The sequence below is a fragment of the Bidens hawaiensis genome, unplaced genomic scaffold, assembly GCF_021521415.1.
Source record: "Bidens hawaiensis isolate Kalapana, Puna unplaced genomic scaffold, B.hawaiensis_p1.1 tig00028462_1, whole genome shotgun sequence".
NCBI lineage: Eukaryota > Viridiplantae > Streptophyta > Magnoliopsida > Asterales > Asteraceae > Bidens > Bidens hawaiensis.
In genome coordinates, this window is record NW_027494644.1 from 7,733 (window position 1) to 30,995 (window position 23,263).

Here is a 23,263-nt window from a genome sequence, read left to right on the forward strand (position 1 = left end):
ATAAATGCTCAAACATAACTAACATAGTTATGCAAATATCGATTAAAAGATAAACGAGATTTTGGCGAAGTTAAGGTTTTGAAAGTATTACACAAATTGTTATTGAATAGTTTGCATCCGGTCACGAAAATCAAAACACAAGATGAAATATCATGTGCAAAATATTGTCATCGAAATTGTCATCGAAACATTCTCATCAAATGAAGAAAAATCGCAATAATTGTGTGACTCGAATTTAATGACTAAATACGTAAATCGCGTTTTATATGCTCATTGAAAATATAAGAATAACATCGAAAATGAAATCTCAAGTAAAGTCGTTATATTGTTTCCAAGAAAATGAATATAATAATATTAATATATCGCGGTAACGCATAGCTAGAGAAACGTTTTAATCATTGTCAAGTGTAAATCTTGTAAGCCCAATTTGTTAATGGAATTTGTATACAATAAGCGGTTGTGATAAAAAGTTATTTATAAAATAATGCTTGCGATAATAAGAAGTAATAGTTTGCGTAAATCGTTATTGAGCAAAAATTTGTGTAACAATATAAAATATTTATAAATGTGTCCCAAAAGATTTGCAAAGCCATGGTCATTGAGTTTATGCAATATAAGAAAGTTGTAATTTATTACTAAATAAATCATGTATTCAACATTCAAAATAAAACCTCGTATTTATAAAGTTCTTAAGAGACTTATCACTTCAGGTGACAATATTTAAAATCTTGAAATCATACATATAATCGTTTAATAATCTCTTTGAAAACAAATCATCATAATAGAATTTTGTTGTCTTGACAATATGTATTTTCAAAGGTGATTTATAAAATGTGAGTATAATAATACGTAAATCATCCCCTTTTTGTAAAAGTTTATAATTTAAAAGCAATTGTTTGAATACTTGAGGTAGTTATAGATACACTAGTTGTATGTAGGTATACATATATATAAAAAAATTCAGGGAAAAACGAAGTTTGCATGCGTAGGGAGGGGTCTTAGGCTTCGTACGGTGAATGAGTTGAAAATTTAGTAGTAAGTGAGAGTGTTTAGGTCGGCTTGAGTAGTTGAGTTTTCTTGAGTTAAATCGAAGGGGTTTGTTGAGTTTAGGTCTTTTGAGTGGGTTAGGCTTGGATGATTTGTGTGAGTAGTGGTTGGGCTAATAGGTGAGGTTTGGCTTATTTGAGTTCGGGTTAAGTTGATGGGTCGGATAATTTGATCTTGGCTAGTTTGGGTGGAGGTTTGGTTATACATGTATTTTGTAAAGAGCGTTTAGGTTGCTATTTGATATCAAATTCCATGTTGGATGGGAACGGTGTGGCGATATGGTTTGTGACTCGACGTAGCGTGGGTCGAAGGGTTTTAAGTCATAGTTGGGTAAACTTTGATTTGTATATATTCAAGGCATTTGTGAGTGTGTTTGTCGGTGTCTTTGAAGTATTATAATAGTGAGTTTGATAGGTTTTCGTGGCGTGGGAGTGTCGGTATTTAAGGCATTTTGTTGGGTTAATGTTGTACATCTTGGATTTTGCATGGGGCTTGGGTAGGTGAGGATATAACGTTGATGTGTTAGGTTTCGTTCATATTGAGGAAAGGTTTGAGTGCTAGGGAAATTTTTGAAGTGGGAGGGTGGTTTGATTTGAGGCGGTAGTTTGAGGTGGGATACGGGTGTTTGAGAACTTGTGGTTGTGTATAGGGAGATTTTCGACTAGTAATAAATATTAATTTGAAAATATCATAATTTATAACTAATGTCTTAAACATCTATGAAAATTTTGATAATTAAAGTTACAAGTTAATATATGTATAAATATATATTATATAAATAGAATTTTTGAGATCTGCGCGTGTGAATCACACAAATTTTTTTTTATAAAGATTAAAATAAATTTATTTATTTTATTTATTATTTTATTTATTTATTATTATTTTTTTTATGAGGAAATTTAAAATACGTAAATTAAATGTTAAAATTTGTTATAAGGTCTCAATATTAAATGATGAATGTCATTTTTTAGGAATATAAAGTTGTCAAAAGATTTTTTTTTACCAAGTTCATTATGTAATATCGTGTAACGAATATATCATGGTAAGTTAGAATAACCAGCATTGTAACTCGAGAAATCACAAGTAAACGATTTTTGTTTTTTTTTTTAAGTAGAATTTCTATGAAGTTTTGCATGAGGGTTTCAAGAAGATTACAAGCTATAAGTTTGTGACATCCTTGAAACATCATGACAAAACTATCATAAGAATTTTAGAACGTGTAAAATCGTATGATGTAAATTTTTATTTGCGAAAATTTATAATGAACCAAAGATTGCAAGATGAAAGTTGTTATGAAACTAAATTTGGGTAGCGAAATTATTTATTTATTTATTTATTTTTTACCACGTGTAATATATAATGTGGTGTAATTTAAAATGTCGTGAGAAGTTTAAATAATTAAAATTTTGAAGTGATCGTTCAAAATAAACGGAATCGTTATAAAAATTAAATTTTATAAAAATTTTTGTACAAGGACTTTAAAGTCAATTTAAAGTTTATACAATAGGAAAATTTACTTGGAAAGTTGAGGTGCAATTTATCATAAAAACCTTCTTAATATGATTATATATATATTTAACTTATATCGAAGAGATCATAATGAACGAAATTTGTAATAAAAATCATCGTGAAATCAAAATGAGAAATGGTATAAAACTTTACCAAATAAAATCGAGATATAAAAGAATTATTAACAATAAGAAAAATATAACATTTATAAATAAAGACTTATGATAAAGATTTATAACAAAATGAAGGAAAAATGGTTTAAATTCTTGAAATGTAATAATAATGTTTTAAGATTTTTTTGGCGGAAAATCGTATATGAACCACCATGACTTGATATTCCGACACTAAAAACCTTTATAACAAAAAAAAATACCATATTGGGGTCTACACATGTGCACGTACCACCGCGTCTTTTTCATGTCTTCGACTCAAATAACGATTGTAACAAAAAACAATAAATCAGAATACAACGTCATATCAAAACACTACTCCACAAAATCACCGTAGTTCTATTGTTTTAACACCGAAAATTAGGATGGCGGGCGGAACGCTTGCATTCGACAACTTAAAGTGGTCATCTCATTTGAGACAATCTTTAAGGAGATTTGAAACAACGGGATCCAAGTTAAGCTCGTGATCCATAAAACGCAATAAAAACTAATGTTTTTGCGTTTTAGGGTAAGGATACCTTGGAGTACTATGAAAGTGTGTGTATGTGTATATATAAAATTAAACAAAAGTAAGGTAAGGATACCGTAGTATGTTTCGAGTATTTGTGTATATATGCGATTTGATGAAACAAATAAGTATATAAATAAACAAGTGTATTGAACAATCAAGTAGGGTAAACACGTATAGGCAACACGTATAAGGACCCTAAGGTAAAGACTATACTAGGTCATTACGTCTAACCACCTATCCTATAGTCTTGTGGCTCTGATACCAATCTGTCACGCCCCGACCAAAGGCGGAACATGCCGGGGTGCAACGTGATTGGACAAATACACAAGACACTATTAAAGTGAAAATATTTAATCAACTCATTTATTTCACAAATCAATAAACAACACATCTTAGTCATACAAACAAATTGAACACAAGTAAACAAATATACTGTTCGTTTTACTAATATCCTAATAGTCTTGGTAACGTTTTCCGTCAAGTCCTCAAGTCGATAAAAGTCAAACCTGTAACAATGCATAAAATAATATTTTGTCAACACGTATGTTGGTGAGCAATTTCATAGTTTGAGTATATATAATATGAGCGAAATCCACAAACATATATAAGACTATAAATAAAAGCATCAATCGTGGCATATAAAACATATGTAAATGAGGATCCTTTCTACTCGGTAACAACCGACAAACTCGGATAATGAGGCCCTATTCTACTAGCACAAGGCTAAGTAGTTAGAGGAGCGTATGATCATACTTAATGAGGCTCAACAACAATATAAAAATAAACACTCGCGCACGTAAAGCATATGAGACATATAACACACAATAGCGCAAGTATTCTAGCATCATACACCCTAAAGTTTGTGGTTTGATAAATGAGTATAATATAAATCATTTTTGTGAGAATAAGTATGCATGTTACCCCCAAAAGATAAAAGTGAAAACGGGGGATGAAATGTACTCACCTCGATTGACGAATCGAGAAATAATAAATGATCGAACTATAGAAAGCTTGCGAACGAAACGAACGAATCCGACTTGAAAGCTAAATGAAAACGAATAAATAATATATTAATGAACTTGACTTTAGTTGAAACTACATTTGAAACATTGAACGAGGAGGTTCGGTTGTAAATCGGATTATCGGTAAATGATTAGAGACTCGTACTAAATTACTAAATTTAAAATAAAATAATATTATTTTATTGGGCTTTTAAATAACTAAACCAATATTAAATACAGACAAGACGGGTTTAATTTAAGAGTTCGATTATATAGAAACGAATAGATAATAAAGTTTATATTAGTATTATTAATGTTAAAGATAGAAATGATAATAATGATTTTAAAGTATGTTTTATATATATACATATATATATGTATATAGATATATAAGATAATGTTGATAATATAGAAAGTTATACTACCACTCGAGGATTGTTGTTAAAACTAATAATAGTAATAGTAATAACAAATATAATAATAATTACTTTTGTTGTTGATTATACATTATTAATAGATTTGAATTTTACTACTAATAATTATTATTAAAATAATTTTATATGTCATATTATAACATTTTTAATAATAGTAGTATTAGTGATAAGAATATAACTCAAGTAACGATATCGTTAAACGACAACTAGGCCCGACATGGGTTTCGGTTTAATAAAACAAGTGGATGATATTAACAATACTAGATTGTAATATATTCCTTAATAATCATAATAATAAAGATAATAATAATCATAATAATAATCTATTACTATAAAAATAATGATAATAATAATAGTTTTGTTAAAAGATAATAATAACAATAATAATAATAATGATAAAAACTAATAATCTTGTTAATAATAATAATGATAATAATTATAATTATCTTGTTAATAATAATATTAATAATAATAATCTTGTTAGTAATAATAATGATAATAATAATAATTAATGATAAATAAATATAATAGTAAGTTATATGTAATAATACTAATAATAATCTTTATGTATTGATGTTAATACTAATAGTAATATTAAATTTATTAAGTATAAAAAAATGAACAATACCAAAACCGATCTAGGATGAGACCCGAACCCGAGACCTCTAGTTTAATAACTAACGTACCAACCAACCGAACCAAGATAATCATTTGTTAAACAAACTCAAAAATAAACCCACAATTGTTAATTTACCTATTATTCGTTCACGGGGTCGTCGGAGAAAGGTTGCCGGAGATGAAGCAACGGAGGGCCGAGAGAGAGGCGGGGAGAGAAAGGAGACGGAGTGAGACAGGGACGCGGCACCGGCGGCCGGTTTTCCGGTCGCCGGAAAAACTCGCGAAGAGAGAGAGAGACGAGATAGAGAGATAGAGAGAGAGAGTGACGATGAGCGAGAGAGAGAGAGCGTCTATTGTGTGTGTGTGTGTGTTAGGACTCTCCAGAGGTGGCCGGGATCTTGAATGACGGAGGCGGCGCCCGGAAAGAGGGAAGGAAGAAGATGGTGTGGGTGGGAGGTGGTGGTGGCGTTGGAGGTGGGTGGTGTTCGGAGGTCGGAGGTCGGAAATGGTGGCCTGAAAACGTCTTCGCCGGAAATCATCTTCGCCGGAAATCGGCTAGGGGGGTGGCGGCTGTGGCTTAATTTAAAGATAGGTTTAGGGTTTTTGGTTTATATAGGTGGGTTATAGATGTTACATTTTTGGCCCCTCAAGTTTTAATAATGGTTAATACGAGCTTAAAGGTTTGTACAACTCATAACGACTTTACGAAAAGCATTTTGAACTCCTTAAGTTTTTTCTTAACGATAGTATAATATGACAAACATCGATTTATTTACGGTCGAGGTATATTATAATATTATATAATAAATAAATAAATAAGGTTCTAAATTGTTGAGTTGGTTTTACGTATTAAAAGTTTACAAAAACGAATATAATTAGAGATCTGAATTTGTCGAATGTCACATTTTCTTTGTTGCTTATTTTTGTTTTTGGACGATGAGTAATTATACCTAAAAGATTATGTGTGTGTGTGTTTATCTTTTCTGCTTGTTATTTAATGTTTTTTTGTGCGGATCTTATATCATTGTTTAGGTTTGTCTTCTTGTTTGTAATTTGGGATGTATCTTCTTTGTTTGATGTTTCTGTGTCGTGTTGGATGGATTGTAAGTATATTCATGATCATTTATAAAGTAGGGTTACATTTATTGCTTTTGATGAAAGTTGGATTCGAGAAGATGAGGTTAAGTTGGTTTCAAGATTAAGGGGTGGGTGGTTTTGTAATGTTTAAACTTTAAATGGTTTTGTTCATTTAATGAGTTTACTTAATGAGTTTGGTTTAGTGGGACATATTTTGTATTTAGTTTTAATCAAAACTAAAAATCTGAACTACCCTAATAATTCATACCAGCAATTTGGTTACTATTAGTCATCACTTCCACTTTGTACTTGAATTTAGTTTACTAAACGATGATTAAATCAAGTGTTAGTGCCATCCTTGCGCCACTCGAGGCTAAGCTTCTTGTGTTACTTTATGGTTTAGTTAATTCTAATATGGTTGTGTTTATGTTTTTGCAATTCTTAAAAGGCATGATTAAATTCTTATTAAGTATGAGTGCTTAACTCAATTAACTAGAGAGAGTGCGTTTTAGTCCCGTTGACGAAGCAAACATACATTTTTTAGGGTTGTACGACTTATATACGAAACTGAATATAGCTTTAGAAATATAAGGGGGAGTCTAAAAACTTATTGCGATTTAACTTAACGCTATATCATTCATTTTGATTGGCAACCATCGACATCATGAATAAGGTACTTCAACCACAACTGTAAGTTTGAAATGCCTAATGTTAGCCATGATCTGTATTTTACACTTTAGTCTAATCATGTGTTAGGATGTCTTTAACCTAACTTGAAAGACACCGATCGTGCTTGTCATCCAATCTAATGAAAAATATGTGGGATACTACTCGTAACTATGAGTATTTTCAATTTACAAAAACATGAAGTGCACCATCTAATTGTGTTAGTGTTATTTCATTAAATACATCAAATGGATTCAAAGCCAAGGCGACATCCATCGTGGATTGATTATTTTTCACTTTCTGTTCATATGGCTAGTTTGATTTAATTTTATGTTTTGTCTCTTCATTTCAAACCCCCCCCCCCCCCCCCTTCCCCCACCCCCACCCCGAAAACCAACTTTTGGTTTGACTAAATGATAACGAAGGTTTAGCATTGAGAATTTGAGAGCTACTGTGCCCTTTGACACTTGGTTCTTCCCGATACTATATTACGTGCACGGTAAGTACACTTGTCTATTGTGTGTAGTAGAGTTATCGTAATAATTATTGAAGTTAAACAAAATATTAGTTGTAATATAAGTTATAAGGGTTTGTTTGTCATTAGTTTAAAGTTAGGTTAGGGTTAAAAGTGTCAATGTATATAGGTTAGGGTTAATATTGTATATAGATTGAAACGGTTATTGTTGAAACGTCGCGACGGTGTTAATTGGTAGGGTTTATATATACCCCCACCGATCACTTTGATTTGTATCAGACAAATCACAATAATCAAAGAATTCGTTTATACATTATCTTGTGTTCTTATTCAATTCTTGTTTATAAAACTGTTTGATCACCAATTTGCCAACAATAATCATTTTATTTATAAATTGAAAACGATACTGTGTAAGTATATATTTTAGAAAAATATATACTAACTCTCACACATCAAATACAACATAAGGAAACTTAGCTAGTCGATCACAACTTATTTTCATGACGTATATGTTTGAAAAGATAATTAAACAACTTGACGTATTCGACTCTGACTTTGAATTTATAGCATTACTTAGTTAGCCCATAAACGTTTGCGGTATCCAGTAAGTGCCAATAATGGGAAGATATTTCTGTATAACGGAAAATGTAACATGCAATTCCTCAGTGAGACTCCAGTCAAATTCTGCAAAATCGTCTAAATGGTTAATAGAAATGATTAGCCAAGTTTCTCAATGTCTACTTGAACTCACCTCTTGGGGAAAATCCCCATTATCCATTTGTGCGTTTATCAAGATCTTCGCTGCTTTGTGCAATGGTGCAGGGTCTCTTTCAGCCTAGACATTAGGCCAAAACTAAATGTTAGTTGGTTACAAGTAAAATAACAAAAGAAAATTTCGCTCACTGCAACAAATATAAATATGCAGTGTGTATAGTTCGTTTTTCTTTTTTTGCTTGATGATCGGTGTAATTTTCTCACACAACATGAATCTGAAATGGAATTCGTGGGGTTGGGTTTTGGTCTGGTTTGGTTCATGTTAATTTTTGGCAAATGGTTGTGTTATGGGTTGATCCGTTTCTTTATAATTAAAAAAAATACCGTTTTAGTTATTTAATAACTAAGCCTGATTAAGTGTTTTGAAGATATCATAAAAGTATTCATGATGTAACTTGTGGCCTAGTGGTAGGAGGCTTGAGGTTCTCCAGTGGAGGTTCAAGTTCGATCCCCTTGTGTGTCACTTTTGATGAATTATGACAACAACTAATTTGAGCTAGGCCATGCGAGATGCTTTTATGGTGGCCCGGGGAAACGCCCAAAGTCAAACTCTGAAGTCAGCGTGACCATGTTAATACATCATAGTCTGGCTGGAGTCGGGCAATGGGGCTCTCCAAAACTAAGGAGTGTGGTGGCTAATAGTCTAACACACAAGAAAGTCGTTCCAAAAAAAATAAAAAATCAAGATGTTTTGTCGTTTTAATAAGGTTATTTTATATATGTATACTTCTATTTTGTTGTAAGTTTTAAAAAATGGAGTACTAAAAACTAATAAGTAACAAAATAAGATCCCATTGAATTTTAGATTAAACGGCCTATGGTGATGTCAATTGTCGAACATGAAAACTCATGACATGTTCGAGTATATATGGTTGACATACAAATCTTTGGGTTCATGTCAAAACTCATGACATGCCTGCAAAGTCAACCAACTTAACACAATACACTCCTACTTGTTGATGTAACTTAGTCGAGTCAAGCTTGAGCTTGTTAAAAGCTCATGATTCGTCTGCGTATAATTTTACAACTTAACGTTTAGTTCTTGCTTAACTCGTTTATTATATATTAACTATTTATTTAAATATATAATCACTTTTATATACATTCATGACTGATTTATCATAATCATATATAATAATATGCATTATGTAATTATATTTATTATGTTAAACAAAGTTTATTATATTTATAGAAATAACACAGTTGTTTACGCGCGCAAATTTAGACAAGGTTGGTACTTGAAGATTCAGACGAGTTAATCCGTTTAATCTCGGCTCAATTCGGGCTTTTAGCAAGCAGATCTTGAGAAGTTCAAGAGCGGCTTGGCTGTTTACACGCCTGCCTACCAAATGCATTGTAGGATTGTAATATACAACATACCGTATTGGATATATTCTTAGGTAAGCGAAAATGACAACGTGTGTGTATCTAGCTAACTTGTGGGTGTGGCTAGATTAAGCTAACCTGTCCGGCTGCCATGAGACCGAGCATAGCCCACGATGTATGCACTACATTAGTCCGATTTCCGGACAACGGTGTGTAAACTACATTTGGACATGATTCATAGCTCTCTCCCCACCCACCTTCTTCATTTCGGATTGAAAGTAAAAATCCAACTCCTTTACGAACGGCTTCACAATTGTTATATGTTTTTCCAGCCAAGTCTAAGCCTTCTAGCGAAAAGAATGTGCCGTATATGAAACATACCCCCCAATAGCCATACCTATAGAATTCCCAAAGTTATTAGATATAAATGCAGAGTGGGGTGCAATTTTAAGTAGAGAAAAATCTCTGCTTAAAAATATGTAATATGTATAGTTTATAGTTTCTCCAAAGCATTACCATGAACCATCTTTCCATTGGGTGCTTTCTAGATAACACACTGCTTTTGCGACCGAATCATCAATTTCTTTCTCTCTATGCCCGGGGTGCAACCGTTTGAATGCTATGAGAGCTTGCATCACAGAAGATGTGCACTCAACATGCCTGATTTGATAACACAAAAGGAAATTTTAGGGTCTACAAACTTTTTCTAAAATTAAGGATTGTAAAAGACTTTACTCTCGTTCGACGACAATGTCAGCAAATATTTCCGAAGGATTCAAAATCTGCAAGTAGAAATGTAGAAATGATAGTTCCATCATAAATTGTGATTGTTTTTACGAACATATCTATACTATATATAATGCACCTCATATGGGAAAATCAAGACACTTAGTTTTTAGGTAGTTTACCGCAATCAATGCATAAGGTACACCAGTAAAGCATGTAACATAGGGGGGCAAACTTGTCCAGAATAACATATGTTTCACGTGAATATCCGTTTGTTAAAAAATAGTTACAATATTGCCCTTTAAACTTTACCAACCTTTTTTTATATTAAAAAAATAGTTACAAACCCATAAACTTTTAACCATGTATTCTTTTTAATTTCATTTTTAACCCAACTTCCACCCATAATTTTTGAATGGTCATAATTTTTCATATGTTTATATATATTTTTTTTGAAATAATATTGCACCATAAAACGAGCATTTTATTCTTTGTAGATTGAGTATGATATTGATATAGTTTTTTTAGTTAAAGGAAATTAACATTTTACGTAGCGGTGTTTGCGATCCGGTTTTCATGGATTTAAATGAAACCGTGAGCCAAATTGTTTGGAACGGTTTTTGTCATCGAAAACCCAAACCCAAACCCAAACCCAAACCATTGAAAACTGAAACCAAACCATTACTAACGGTATGTGTTTCCCGCCGCATCGCGCGGACACCCGTCTAGTATTAACACATGTACCTCTAAATACGGTTGTGGGACTGGTTTTTCCCATACAGCAAAACCTCCTGTTGTTGGACTTTGTACATACAGAAGGAAATTAACAGCGTCATACAAACGTTGTGTATCCGCTTTCTCACCAGAGATTTCGCTTGGCATTTGGGACAGTGACAGTAGGCACTGCAATATCCAATATCTAGAGTATAAGAACATTATTTTCACCAAAATGTGATAAAAAGAGAGAGAAAATAGGGTTGAATGATCACTTTCAAAGCCTCTGCGGTGCAATCTGAGATGGGCCAACCATGATCTTGCTCAGAAAATGTCCATGCCCCTTTGTTAAATTTTCGAAACATTTTACTGAAATCCCCAGATGGGTTTTGCTTGATCTGCGATTCCTTAAGATAGAAATGTGATTTTTCTAGGGAATTGCCATATTCATCTGGCATGTTACTTGCGATTATCGCTTGAGTTGCGAAGGCGCTAATCCATAACTGACTACCGAATGTTTGCCCCTTCATTCCGTCTTCTGATAGCCATAAGTAATCGGGAACTCGAGCAAGGTGATGCTTAAACTCATCCCCGTTCGGGTCCTCCGCCCACCAGCACATCATTTGATATCCCTAACTCCAAAAAGGCCAGTTGTGGTTATAATCAGACTCAGAAAAAGGCTAGCTAATAACACGTGCAAAGTCGATCAGTTGCTAACTCTAAGACAGAAATTTCCATTGTAAATGAAGAACCGTTGATATTGTTTTGACGGAGCTTAACAAGTGCAAAGTCGATGCAAAATCAGCAGCGGAACTTGCAAATTGCAATGTATTTATCCAGTTTTTATTCTGTCACTAATCAAAGCTAGTTATATATGACCGACTGCAGTCATATTTGGTCAAACATAATAAATATATGGCAGCATGCTTGGTCGATAAAAAATTGTCATGTGTAAGTGGTCAAACATAGCTACATACTAAACACTTAGTAGCAGCTTACCTTTTCAACACATGCCATGGTAATGTATCGGCTTTCTTCCGCGCTATAACGCATCAATTCGATCGTCCTTTTGAGGGCTCTTTCTCTTAGTTTCACTTGAAATGTAGACCATCCCACAACAGATCTTGAATAATTGAGCGAGGGTTATACAAATCTTCCTGTAATACATGAATCAGTCTGGTTAGACATATTAAGCTATTTTCCATTTGAACCAGCGGGTTACTAGTCGAACCGGAGAATCGAATCCGGTGATTGGCTAATATCTATTTATTTTTTTTAGAGTTAATAGCCATTTTTGTCCCTGTGGTTTGCTACTTTCGCCAATTCAGTCCAAAGTTTGAAATTTTGTCAATTTAGTCCTTATAGTTTTAAAAATTAGCCAATTACGTCCCCCTGTCTAACGGCGTCCAACTATGCCGTTAGTTTTAGGGGTATTTTTGTCTTTCTCCTGTTTATTTTTAGTTAATGATCAGTTTCGTCCCAGTGGTTTGATACTTTTGCTACTTCAGTCCAAAGTTTGAAATTTGTCAATTTTATGTTTAATTTAATCAGTTTTTATTTTATTTTATTTATTTATTTATTTATTTTTGCTACTTCAGTCCATGATGGAATTCATTGGTAAAGTGGTCAAGGTAATTCCATAAAACCGAACTATACCGAAAAACTAAAATCGTTTCTTTGATTAATGCATAATAGTTAGGGTTTAGAAATTAACATATCGTAGTAAACATTTGGGTCGAAATCAACATCAGGAGGTCGAATATCCCACATTTCCATGTTTGCTCAAGAATTCGATGCACTAAATCGCATGTGTGTTCTTTAAATCGTGGTATTGTTCTTGAATTCGTCGAATTCAACCCTAGAATTGTAGTCGATAGGAAGAATTCAAGAACAACAGTACGATTTGAAGAACACACATGCGATCTAGTGCATCGATTTCTTGAGCAAACATGGAAATGCGGGATATTCAACCTCCTAATGTTGATTTCGACCAAGATGTTGCTACGATATGTTAATCTCTAAACCGTAACTATTATGCATTAACCAAATAAACTACTTTAGTTTTATCGGTATAGTACGGTTTTAGGGAATTACCTTGACCACTTTACCAATGAATTCTACCATGGGGAGAGTTTAGAAAATGTCTAGAAACTAAATACGAGGGGGGTATGATTATTGTTATCGACAAAGTAAACGTAAACCTGTTTTGGTCGATACTTGATGGTTTTGGGCTTGGATTATGCTCTTAAGGGCTAGAGGCAAAAAAAAAAACTATAATTAATAAAACATAAAATTGAAAAAATTTCAAACTTTGGACTGAACTAGCAAAAGTATCAAACCACAAGGATGAAACTGACCATTAACTAAAAATAAACATGAGAAAGACAAAAATACCCCTTAAACTAACGGCATAGTTGGATGCCGTTAGACGAGAGGACACAATTGGCTAATGTTTAAAACTATAAGGACTAAATTGACAAAATTTCAAACTTTAGACTGAAGTGGTGAAAGCAGCAAACCACAGGGACGAAAATGGACATTAACTCTTTTTTTTATTGGCTTTCTTTTTCTTTTCTACTTTTCAAAAACTCATTTATGATTTGCTCGTCACTCAATACTTTATATTTTATAGGTTTGGATCATATACAAATTTATATAGTTACACTATTTATTCTCATAATTAGCACATTAATTTACTTTATATATTAACCTTCACATATTTAACAAAATATGAACAAAACTTTAGGTATTTAGAGCATTCACATCCAACTCCCTATCCCTAAATTCAAAATACACTAAAACACACTACATTTCCTCCCTCTTTTTCAATTAAATAATACTTTTTTACACCTTTATCATTACCATTTCTCTTTCCTTCACTCACAACCACTTTTAAAATATATTAAAAAATTATAGGGGGTGAACAGTAACTTTCCAAATATACAGAAAAATCACTACGTTTTCTAAAATATAAAAACTCTTCACTCACGCCACCTTAAATCACTCTCTAAATTATAGAAACAACCCCTCACATAATATAAAGGATTGTATGAGAATGCTCTTATGTGGAATTCCAAATTTAATAAAATATTGAGAATTTATTAAATAAAATATGAGGTAGGGCATGGTACAGATAATATTAATCCACTAAACATACAAATAGCTAGAGTAATTACAATTTTGAATTATAGTAATTATGTTATAAAAAATAAAGTTGTGTAATAATAATTACTCTATTTATTTGTATACTTCTCACAATAAAGCTCATTTATATTTGATCCGAACACTATATATTTATATATGAGTTAGTTCATTGGGGAACTCTAAAAAGTGGGGAAGATAACTCAATATACACTATCCATCTAATCTTATGATGCACATTTTTTTGTTTTTAATAGTATGCATCTCACATGACTTTATCAAACTAAAAAGCTGTAAAAAACTAACCCCTACCTTAAAAAGGCCCCACCCAAGCTAAAAACAACCCCCGGAGCCGCTAAAAAAAAACCTAACTGTAAATCCTAAAAGTTAAACTAAAGTTGAATGCTAGACTGAGAATTTTCTTCTTGAATGTGGGATGCTAGATAAAAGTTTTGGTTTTCTTTTTTTTTTACTTTTTTTATTTTTTCGTTTTTCTTTAAATTTTTTTTTTTATTTTTAGGTTTTTTTATTACAAAGATAATGTGATGTAAATTATTAAGGATGACCATTAGATGGAGAGAGATGACCAATGTGTCATTCATCATTTTTAAAACATAAAAACCCGACCTATTTTAAAATGTCGACACTTTTCGGATCTTCATTTATTAATAAAATGATGAATATATTGTTTTTTTATTTATGTTAATGATTTGTTTATCTTTATAATGTTGTTTTATTACTTATGATGTTACAAATTAAATCCTAAGTATTACGTCATCTTTCTTTCATCAATTGAGTCAAAAGCATTTAACTGATCACAAAAGACATTCAACTAGTCAAAATCATGTTTTAAGCCCTAAAGACTTGCCCTTTGACTAGCATTCATAAGTACCCCCCCCCCCCCCCAACCTTGTAATTAACGATATTGTGATTATAAATAGAGTCCTTTACCTCTGCTCATCCTTTGCCACAACATATTTCACTCTCAAAAGTCTTCTAGCTATCTATTTGGTGTTTACATTTTAGTTTGACTTCAAAAGTCAAAACCGCTCAAGTACAAGTTTATTCTTTTTGTCTTGTGTTCACGCCTCGGGTTAGTTTGATTTTAGTTTGATTTTCAAATCTAGTTCGATCTGTTCGACCAGTGAACGGATAAGTGAACTGGTAACACGGTTGGTTCGTTATCCTATCGTGTTTTAAAAACGTTTCATGAATATCACAACTCATTTGTGGCAACAAATAACACTTTTCATCGTATTTGAGCTTGTAAGTAAAATCCGATTATTTAATAACCTTGCAACATATATGGCGTTGCTTACTCCAGTTAATCTCATGGTACGGTGTAAGATAAATCTCCTGACGCAGTTGAAGAACAAGATCAGTGATCGGGCCATGAGCTTTTCTTCCGTATAAGTATGACATGGGCATATAGGCCGTTCGACAGTAGCACCACATTTTTGCTACACAGACAAGAAAAGTTATGAGATCACCTAAATGTACTAATTTGCACAGTATTACAAACATTATTAGCTTAAGTTTACCAAAAAAACAAAATTGGTTATTTGCATTTTTTCTATCTTCAAAAAAAATTATGACAGGTTTGCTATTTCCTTATATTTTGATAATTTATTTATTTTAAAGGTATTTGGTTTCACAATTTTTATATATTAAAAAAAATTACAACTACGGCTCACCAATTTGGAATCGTTTGTGATCAATCCCTAAATTTGTGACTGTTTTTTCCGGTGTCCACACTCTATTAGCAATGTGTTGGCTTATTTGACCTGAGAATAAAATCCGACCCAAAATTTAAAGGGGTTGTTTAAATAAGTTTCTTAATCGCAACTTATGTTTATTAGGTTTCTTTTTATCTAAGTTAAAGTTAACACTAAAAAAACCAACCGAGATAAGGTTTATAAAAAAACACCAAGTTATGGTTTATTCTAATAAGTTTTTTGATTTATACTTTTTTATTAATATACGTAAGAGTTATTCACAACAGTTATTTGTATGTTTTTTTCATTTTGTTGAGTCATATCAAGTATCCCTTTACAATATATTTTATTATGTTTAGAAGTCTTGTTCCATGAGGTGGTAAACCACAATTAAAATCTTTATTTTTATTTATATTTTATAATAAAAGGAAATGCGATAAGTACCCGGATGAAAGGGTAGAGCTTCTGGGAAAATCCAAAATTCTGGTGGAATTGGGTTGCATCCTCCCCATTCATACACACCAAGTACCTACACACGTTATAAGTATTTGAAATGTCTACATGTTAAAATAGACAACTATAAATAACGAAAATTTTATATAGATGAACCGAGTGTCCAGGCGGTTACCGCAAGATAAACTTTGCCCCAAGAGGGTATGGAGCTCGCACCACCATGGTCAAGTATCCATTTTCTGGCTCGAATGAGTGCCACATTTGTATCATCTGTTTCTTCACCAAGTAGCCGAAGGGTTATGTAGCTCAATGCGGTCCCAAACATGGTGCTATGTCCTTCGATATGAAATCCCCACCCTCCATCTTCTCTCTAAAAGCAACATCACTAATCAATCATATGAGCGCACCAAAATATTTAAAATGTAAGTATATAAAAGAGTATGATTCTTACTTGATGATTGTAGTAAAACCTTTTAATCTCTTTCTTGTGCTCCTTTGTAAATTGTGTCTCTATGGCTCCACTTATGTACAAGACAATAACCTGCACAATGTAAACAATTTAGTGGTGTAAATATTCATCATTGGGTGGGTTCAAACAAGTATCGAAAAGGTGGGAAAAAATATGTAACATTCTAGACAAATTTCTCTACATTTGACACGAGATATAATGGACCCATAAAGGACCGGCTATGTCCGAGATAAGATATGAGAATTTTCCAGTTAAACGTGTTTGTTTGAAAGTAATTTCATATAACATCCTCGAAAGTCTTTACTTTAATAAGATAACAAGAAAGAAGAAAGAAAAAAAAGGAAAAAGAATAGAAAAGAAAAGCAAAGCAAAGCTTAGCTTAGCTTAAAACAGACAATATTTAGAGCGTTCTCATCCCATCACTTAAAACTATGTGACGAGAGTTTGAAAATTATAGGGTGGGGTTATGGGTTGTTGTTAGTATATAAATTATAAGGTGGAGATAGAATGTAGTGATTTTTTTTAAATTTGGGAAAACTTTGTTTGTCTCTATATATTTTTTAATATTTGTTGTGAGTAAAAGAGAGGGAAACTGTAATGATAAAAATATAAAAAAATCTTATTTAATTGAATATGAGAAAGAAATATAGTGTTTTTCTACTGTAATTATAGAGATGAGGATGAGGATGAGGATAGGTTGGGAATGCTAGCCTGTTTCATATCCCCATATTTATAACTACACTAAAAATCACCACATTTCTCTCTCCTGTTTAATTAAATAATACTTTTATAATTTTAATATTACAGTTTTCTTACTCCTCTACTCACAACCAATTCAACAAATATTAAAAAATAATTATGTACAAACAAAGTTTTCCCAAATTTACAAAAAATCACTACTTTTCTTTCTCCATCCTATAATTTACACCCACAACCACTCAAAACCTCACCCTATAATTTGCAAACTTCTCTAATATAGATTTAGGAGATGGGTTGAGAATGCTCTTATTGGGGATTATTGTTAAACTTTTTATTTTTTTATTTAATTTGATAATCTTCTTTTATGTTTTTTCTCCTTTTGTTCAAGTTTCACGTGCCTCCTTGTTTTATCCTTCATATATGGGGGTGTTTGGGATTCCTTCTTAAAATTGCTTTTTGCTTTTTGAAAATGCAAAATGTTCAAAATGTCCCTTCAAAAGCATCTAAAAGTAGGAGGGGCATTTTGGACATTTTGCCTCTCTAAAAAGCAAAAAACAATTTTAAGAAGCAATCCCAAACACCCCCTATGCTTGCTTCCCTGATGGTGCCCTAATTTGTCGATTAGTCACAAATTGAAGCTTTGGACTACTTTTTTTCAGTCTAACATATTAGGGTTTCGACCCCACGTACTGGCCAAAATAAATTGACACGAACCTAGTTTTTTGGTTAATCTTGACGGGTTGTAGATTCGGGTTGGTTATTAGAACGGGTCATCAAGAAACTCAAGTTTAAAGTTTAAAGGGTCAAGTTACTAGAAAGTTATTTATTTAATCACATGTTTCTTTATTTAACAAGTCATAGTTAGTGGGTCTAGTTAATGGGTTATGTTTATTTGTTAGTGGGTTTGTTTTCCTATTTTTTAGAAGTTCAAGTACGTGTGTATGCGCCTATATAATTAGGTCTAAGGTTTAAAAAAGTACTAGACGGGTGTCCGCACGATGCAGCGGAAACATAGACAGTTGATAATGGTTTGGTTTCAACTTTTAGCGGTTATGTTTCGGTTTACATTATCATAATTTACTACTAATTATTTATTTAAAAATCATCAAAACCGGATCACAAACACCGCTACGTAAATGTTAATTTTTTAACTAAAAAAAACTAAGGCGATATCATACTCAAATTAAAGAGAATAAAATTCTCCTTTTTATGGTGCCGGTTTTTTTAAAAAAGTATTAGCCTACGAAATAATTATAATCGTTTAAAAGTCGTGGGTGGAGGTTGTTAAGTGTGAAAATAAAAAGAATATATAGTTAAAAGTTAAAAGACTAATGTTGTAACTATTATTTAAATTTACAAAAGTTAATTAAAGTTAAAGAGGTAATATTGTAAATATGTTTTAAATAATTGAAGTTTACTATTTTGCCCTTCTTCCATATACTTTGTAAGTTGTATAATTTGTTAATTAAAAATATATATGTCTTAATTTACTCTTGTTTGGTGTATTATATATAGTAAAGATAGTAGTTTTATTTGTTGTAATTCAGTTCATTATGATAGAAAGGGTCCATCAAAAGTTTGATCAACAACTACGTTTTTCTTCCACGATTAAGGGCCTGTACCAACAGTTATTAATAATGACCCGGAAACTTCAGTCTCAAAATCAGTCGCAAAATGATCACACAGGTAATAGTCATAATTGGTGGTTTTTGTAGTAGCATAAGAGGTTGCATGCATATTACAACATAAGATTTATAGTTTTAGGCTTGATTATGATATAAAACTTTGTTATGCATAAACTATTTTAAGGTTTCTTAATCGACATATTAGGGTCAAATATCTTAACACCAAATCAAACATTACACATTTTAGTCACAGACTGAAGTAGATTTCAACTTACAATAGGAGTAATGAAGAACAAAGGGCCAGCATGTTCAGTAGCCCAATGACCATCTTTTGCTTGAATAGCGCGAATATGCCGAACGGCTTTTCTTGTTGCCGTTGTCACCGCTTCATAATTCACGTCCTCATCCTCCCTTAACCTCGCGGGTGGTATACTCAATACGTCTATTCCGTTCTCCTTGATCAACTGCACCACATATTCCACACATATTGAATTATTGTAATAAAAAGGAATATCTGCTTTGTTGCTACGTATACACAAGGTAATATTTTTATATAAAATTGAATTATGAGTATATTTAGTCCAAATATCATAAGATATTACACCAGCATCTTCCTAGAAGAGTTGACAAATCGTTTATATAAATTAATATCCAAGATCTATTGGTTTTGGTCGTTAATATTAAGGAGTAACGACACCACTCTCTCTCGATCTCCTTCAAAAACCCTCAAAACACCTTAATGTTGATTATCTATAGCCGCTCTTCGCTGTTTTTGAGATTATGCGTATTTGAAAACATAATAATAAGATAAGGAGTTAAATAACTTAATTATACACAACACAGAACCATCACTTGCTATATTGTTCAAGTGATCAAGTTTACCTGTATCCGCACAAGTAGATCACATGATGTTCGAAAACCTTCTTTTTTTCGTTGTAGGAAATTTTGACGTGCATTTTCGACCTCTTGTCGTTCTTCTGGAGTTCCAGCATTGGGGTCGAACTCCCAAAACTGGCGACCAACAAAATTGTTGGTGGTAAACAAGTAAGGATCGTTACCTTCTGCTATCTTCAACTTCCACATCTTTTGTTGTTCGTATAGATGACCCAAAGAAATAGGTTTTTCAAAGGGTGATGTGCTTTTGGTGTTACAAGGGTCATATATATAGTGGAATAATTTACTTCTATAAGCTAAATCCATTATTAATTAAAATAAAACATATATTGATAATTATATAATATAATTACAAAGTTTGGTGCCCAAAGTCCCGACTGGATAAATTTGCGGCACTTTACTGGTCCTTTTTAGTTTGTTTTAATTTCGGTCCATAACAAACGTAACGAAAACCGGCCAAATACTTATTGGTCCTTTTTGGTTTGTTTTAGTTTCCGTCCTTAACAAATGTAACGAAAACCGACCGAATGTCAATTTTGTTTTGTTTTAGTTCCAATATCGTAACAAATGTTGCTAAAACCGACCGATTGCCGATTTTGTTTTTTGTTTTTGTTTTACTTCCGATACTGTAAGTAGCGTGACGGGAACCAACCAAATTTCTTGATCTAAAATTTGTTGCTGCCGATCCTTCATAGGAAATAAGATTGAAGTTCAAGTCTTCAAGATCGGAAAATAAAGAACTGTTCAAGATCCAATTTCGTTCAAGCTTTTGGATCAAGAAAAGTACTAGATTTCAAGAAATAAAGACGGAGCAAGAAACTTGATGAAGGTTCCTGGACATACTCAATCCTAGAGGGAGATTGTAGAGCCAATATTCTATATTAGTTTTAGGATTGTGTATGTCTTTATATTTGCTTAGAGTCGGTTTAATACGCACCTTGGTACGTTTATTTTGTAAGGACAAAATGTAAAAGTTAGAGAAATGGGGACCCTATATAAAGAGTCACTTAACCTATTTCTCCACAACCTTTTTGAATAAACCCTTTGCAAATATTGTTGTTCATTACTAAAAACTCTCTCTTTCTCTCCTACCCTCTAGCTCACGACCACACTCACCACACCACAAGATCTGAGATCTCGGTCTAGTTAGTTGTTTCCGCCAACTAGTTGTGAGGTTGATCCAAGAACGACTAGTACTTAGTTTGTTGTGTTGTTTGATTCGATCATTGGACCTACAAAACTATACATATAATGTATGTACATATATATATGTATGTGAGAGAATGAGAGACAAAGTTGGGCTGCCATGGAGTCCTCAATTCTGCATACAAGGACTCGTCTCTACAAACTTCACTCCACAACAATACGGTTTTTGACCCTCAAGTCCTTTTGATGCCACATAGATCCAAATCTTGAAATTTGTAGTTTGTTGTGAATGAATGCTCTTAGACAATTATTTGGAGGGGGCCAACAAAGCTCAGTTACATTGCCACGTCGTTGTCACGGTTCACGTGGGTACCGGGGGAAACAATGCCCCTCCCAATATTGCCTCTTTATGGTTTGCCTCCCCAAATGGCAGAGAAAATGGTAAAAATAAACTTTTTTTTAATTGTAAACGGTCATTTGATCGTTGAAATGGCAATGACCCCACCTAACTTGCCAAAATCACCCGGTCTTCATAAAACTACCCAGGCCCAAATCCTTCCTCCCCTCTTCCCTACCGCCCCTCGGCGGTGTTCCGAGGGGATACAACCCCTAAATCGTTCCCACACTGCCCACAGAGGATGGTCTAATGGTTGAGAACTTGAGATAATGGGGTGCAATGACAAGAATATTTCGCCCAAGAAAAATAGGGTTGTGCAACACGCTCTAGACTCGGAGCATGCTTAAAAGTTGCTCGAAAAGAAACTCGTTTGAATTGACCCAGTTTGAAACCATATATAGCCAAGCTAACTTGCTTTGTGAACGAGCTAAAGCCTAAGTCAAGGGTGGCTCACTCGTTAACCCGACTAAATTTGGCTTGTTTGGTTTACCGTTAGCTCGAATTGATTTAAATCGGTTTATTTTACTTTTATCTTTAGGATTTTCATATATGTACACGTCACACACACACAAAATTTTATCCAACTTTTTATATGGAAACAATTTTTTTAGGCGATGCTTATACTCTTCATTCACCATTCTTAATGCTTATGCTCTTCATTCCCCATTCTTAATGTTCGTTACATCAACAACCCTTCATCATTCACCCAATCAACAACTCTTCATCATTCAACAAATCACACAACCTATCTTATACCCACCATTCTTTATTCTATTTTTATGTTATTTTATTTATATTTTAAATAGCTAAACACTTAATTTATAATTAATATTTAACGTTTAATGCAAGTAAATAAAATAAAATCAATTAAAAAAGTATAAGTTACGTAACATAAATGAAAAAACAAAATAAAAATCAAGATGGTTAGGCTATATTTTTGAACGATTTTTCTCTTCAAATGCAACGCCACTTCGAGTTCAGATCTGATAACATGGTCGGTGCTAGTTGTTTGTGTAAATATAATAACTTAGCTAAAAAAAATTCACTGAAAAGTGGTTAAGACTAGGCGTTGTAGCATGCAACGGTCGAAAAGTGAGAGATTGGCTTGCGTGGATAGGAAGCCACAGACAACGCCATCCGTGGGATGAGATTTTTTTTGGGGGGGGTGGGGGCAGGCACGGTGTTCTCTGCTGGTGCCAGCTAGGACCATTTAGTGCGATCATACCGCATAGCCTTATACGACACTATTTTTTAAATATAACGAAATAGACCACTTATTATTATTTGATTTAGGGGTGTTGTTTGGGTTATTTAATCAGGTTTCAGGTAGATAGGATCGTTTTTGTTTTAAAAAATTAAATCCATTTACACTCTGGTATATCCAGTTTGAGTTGTTATGTTTTCGATATCATCGTGCCCAGTTTAAGGTTGATGTTGGTGAATCGACTTTGAAGATGTACGGCATGTTTCCACGTTCAGCCGGACCCCTTTTGTAAAAATTTACTACATACTTATTTTGAACAAGCAAAAGAAGATATATAGTGTATAATATAATAAATAAAAGAATTGACACAAATGAGGGTGTTGGACAATTGGGTTGGCCATTAATTTAAATTAAAGGATATTAGTTCTAAGACCGGTCATTAATTTAAATTAAAGGATATTAATTTACATCA

The 23,263-nt window shown here is 32.8% G+C and overlaps 1 pseudogene across 1 annotated transcript; it reads right to left on the reverse strand.

The window, feature by feature from the left end:
• Positions 1-7,958: 7,958 nt before the first annotated feature.
• On the reverse strand, positions 7,959-20,266 carry LOC143577096 (dammarenediol II synthase-like; annotated as a pseudogene). Its single transcript, XR_013143059.1, has 14 exons — positions 20,033-20,266; positions 19,426-19,614; positions 16,809-16,898; positions 16,533-16,727; positions 16,349-16,433; positions 15,483-15,649; positions 12,048-12,205; positions 11,324-11,680; positions 11,079-11,237; positions 10,344-10,390; positions 10,125-10,268; positions 9,747-10,005; positions 8,260-8,343; positions 7,959-8,192 (listed from the first exon to the last, which is right to left on the reverse strand). The product of XR_013143059.1 is annotated as a dammarenediol II synthase-like (transcript).
• Positions 20,267-23,263: the final 2,997 nt, after the last annotated feature.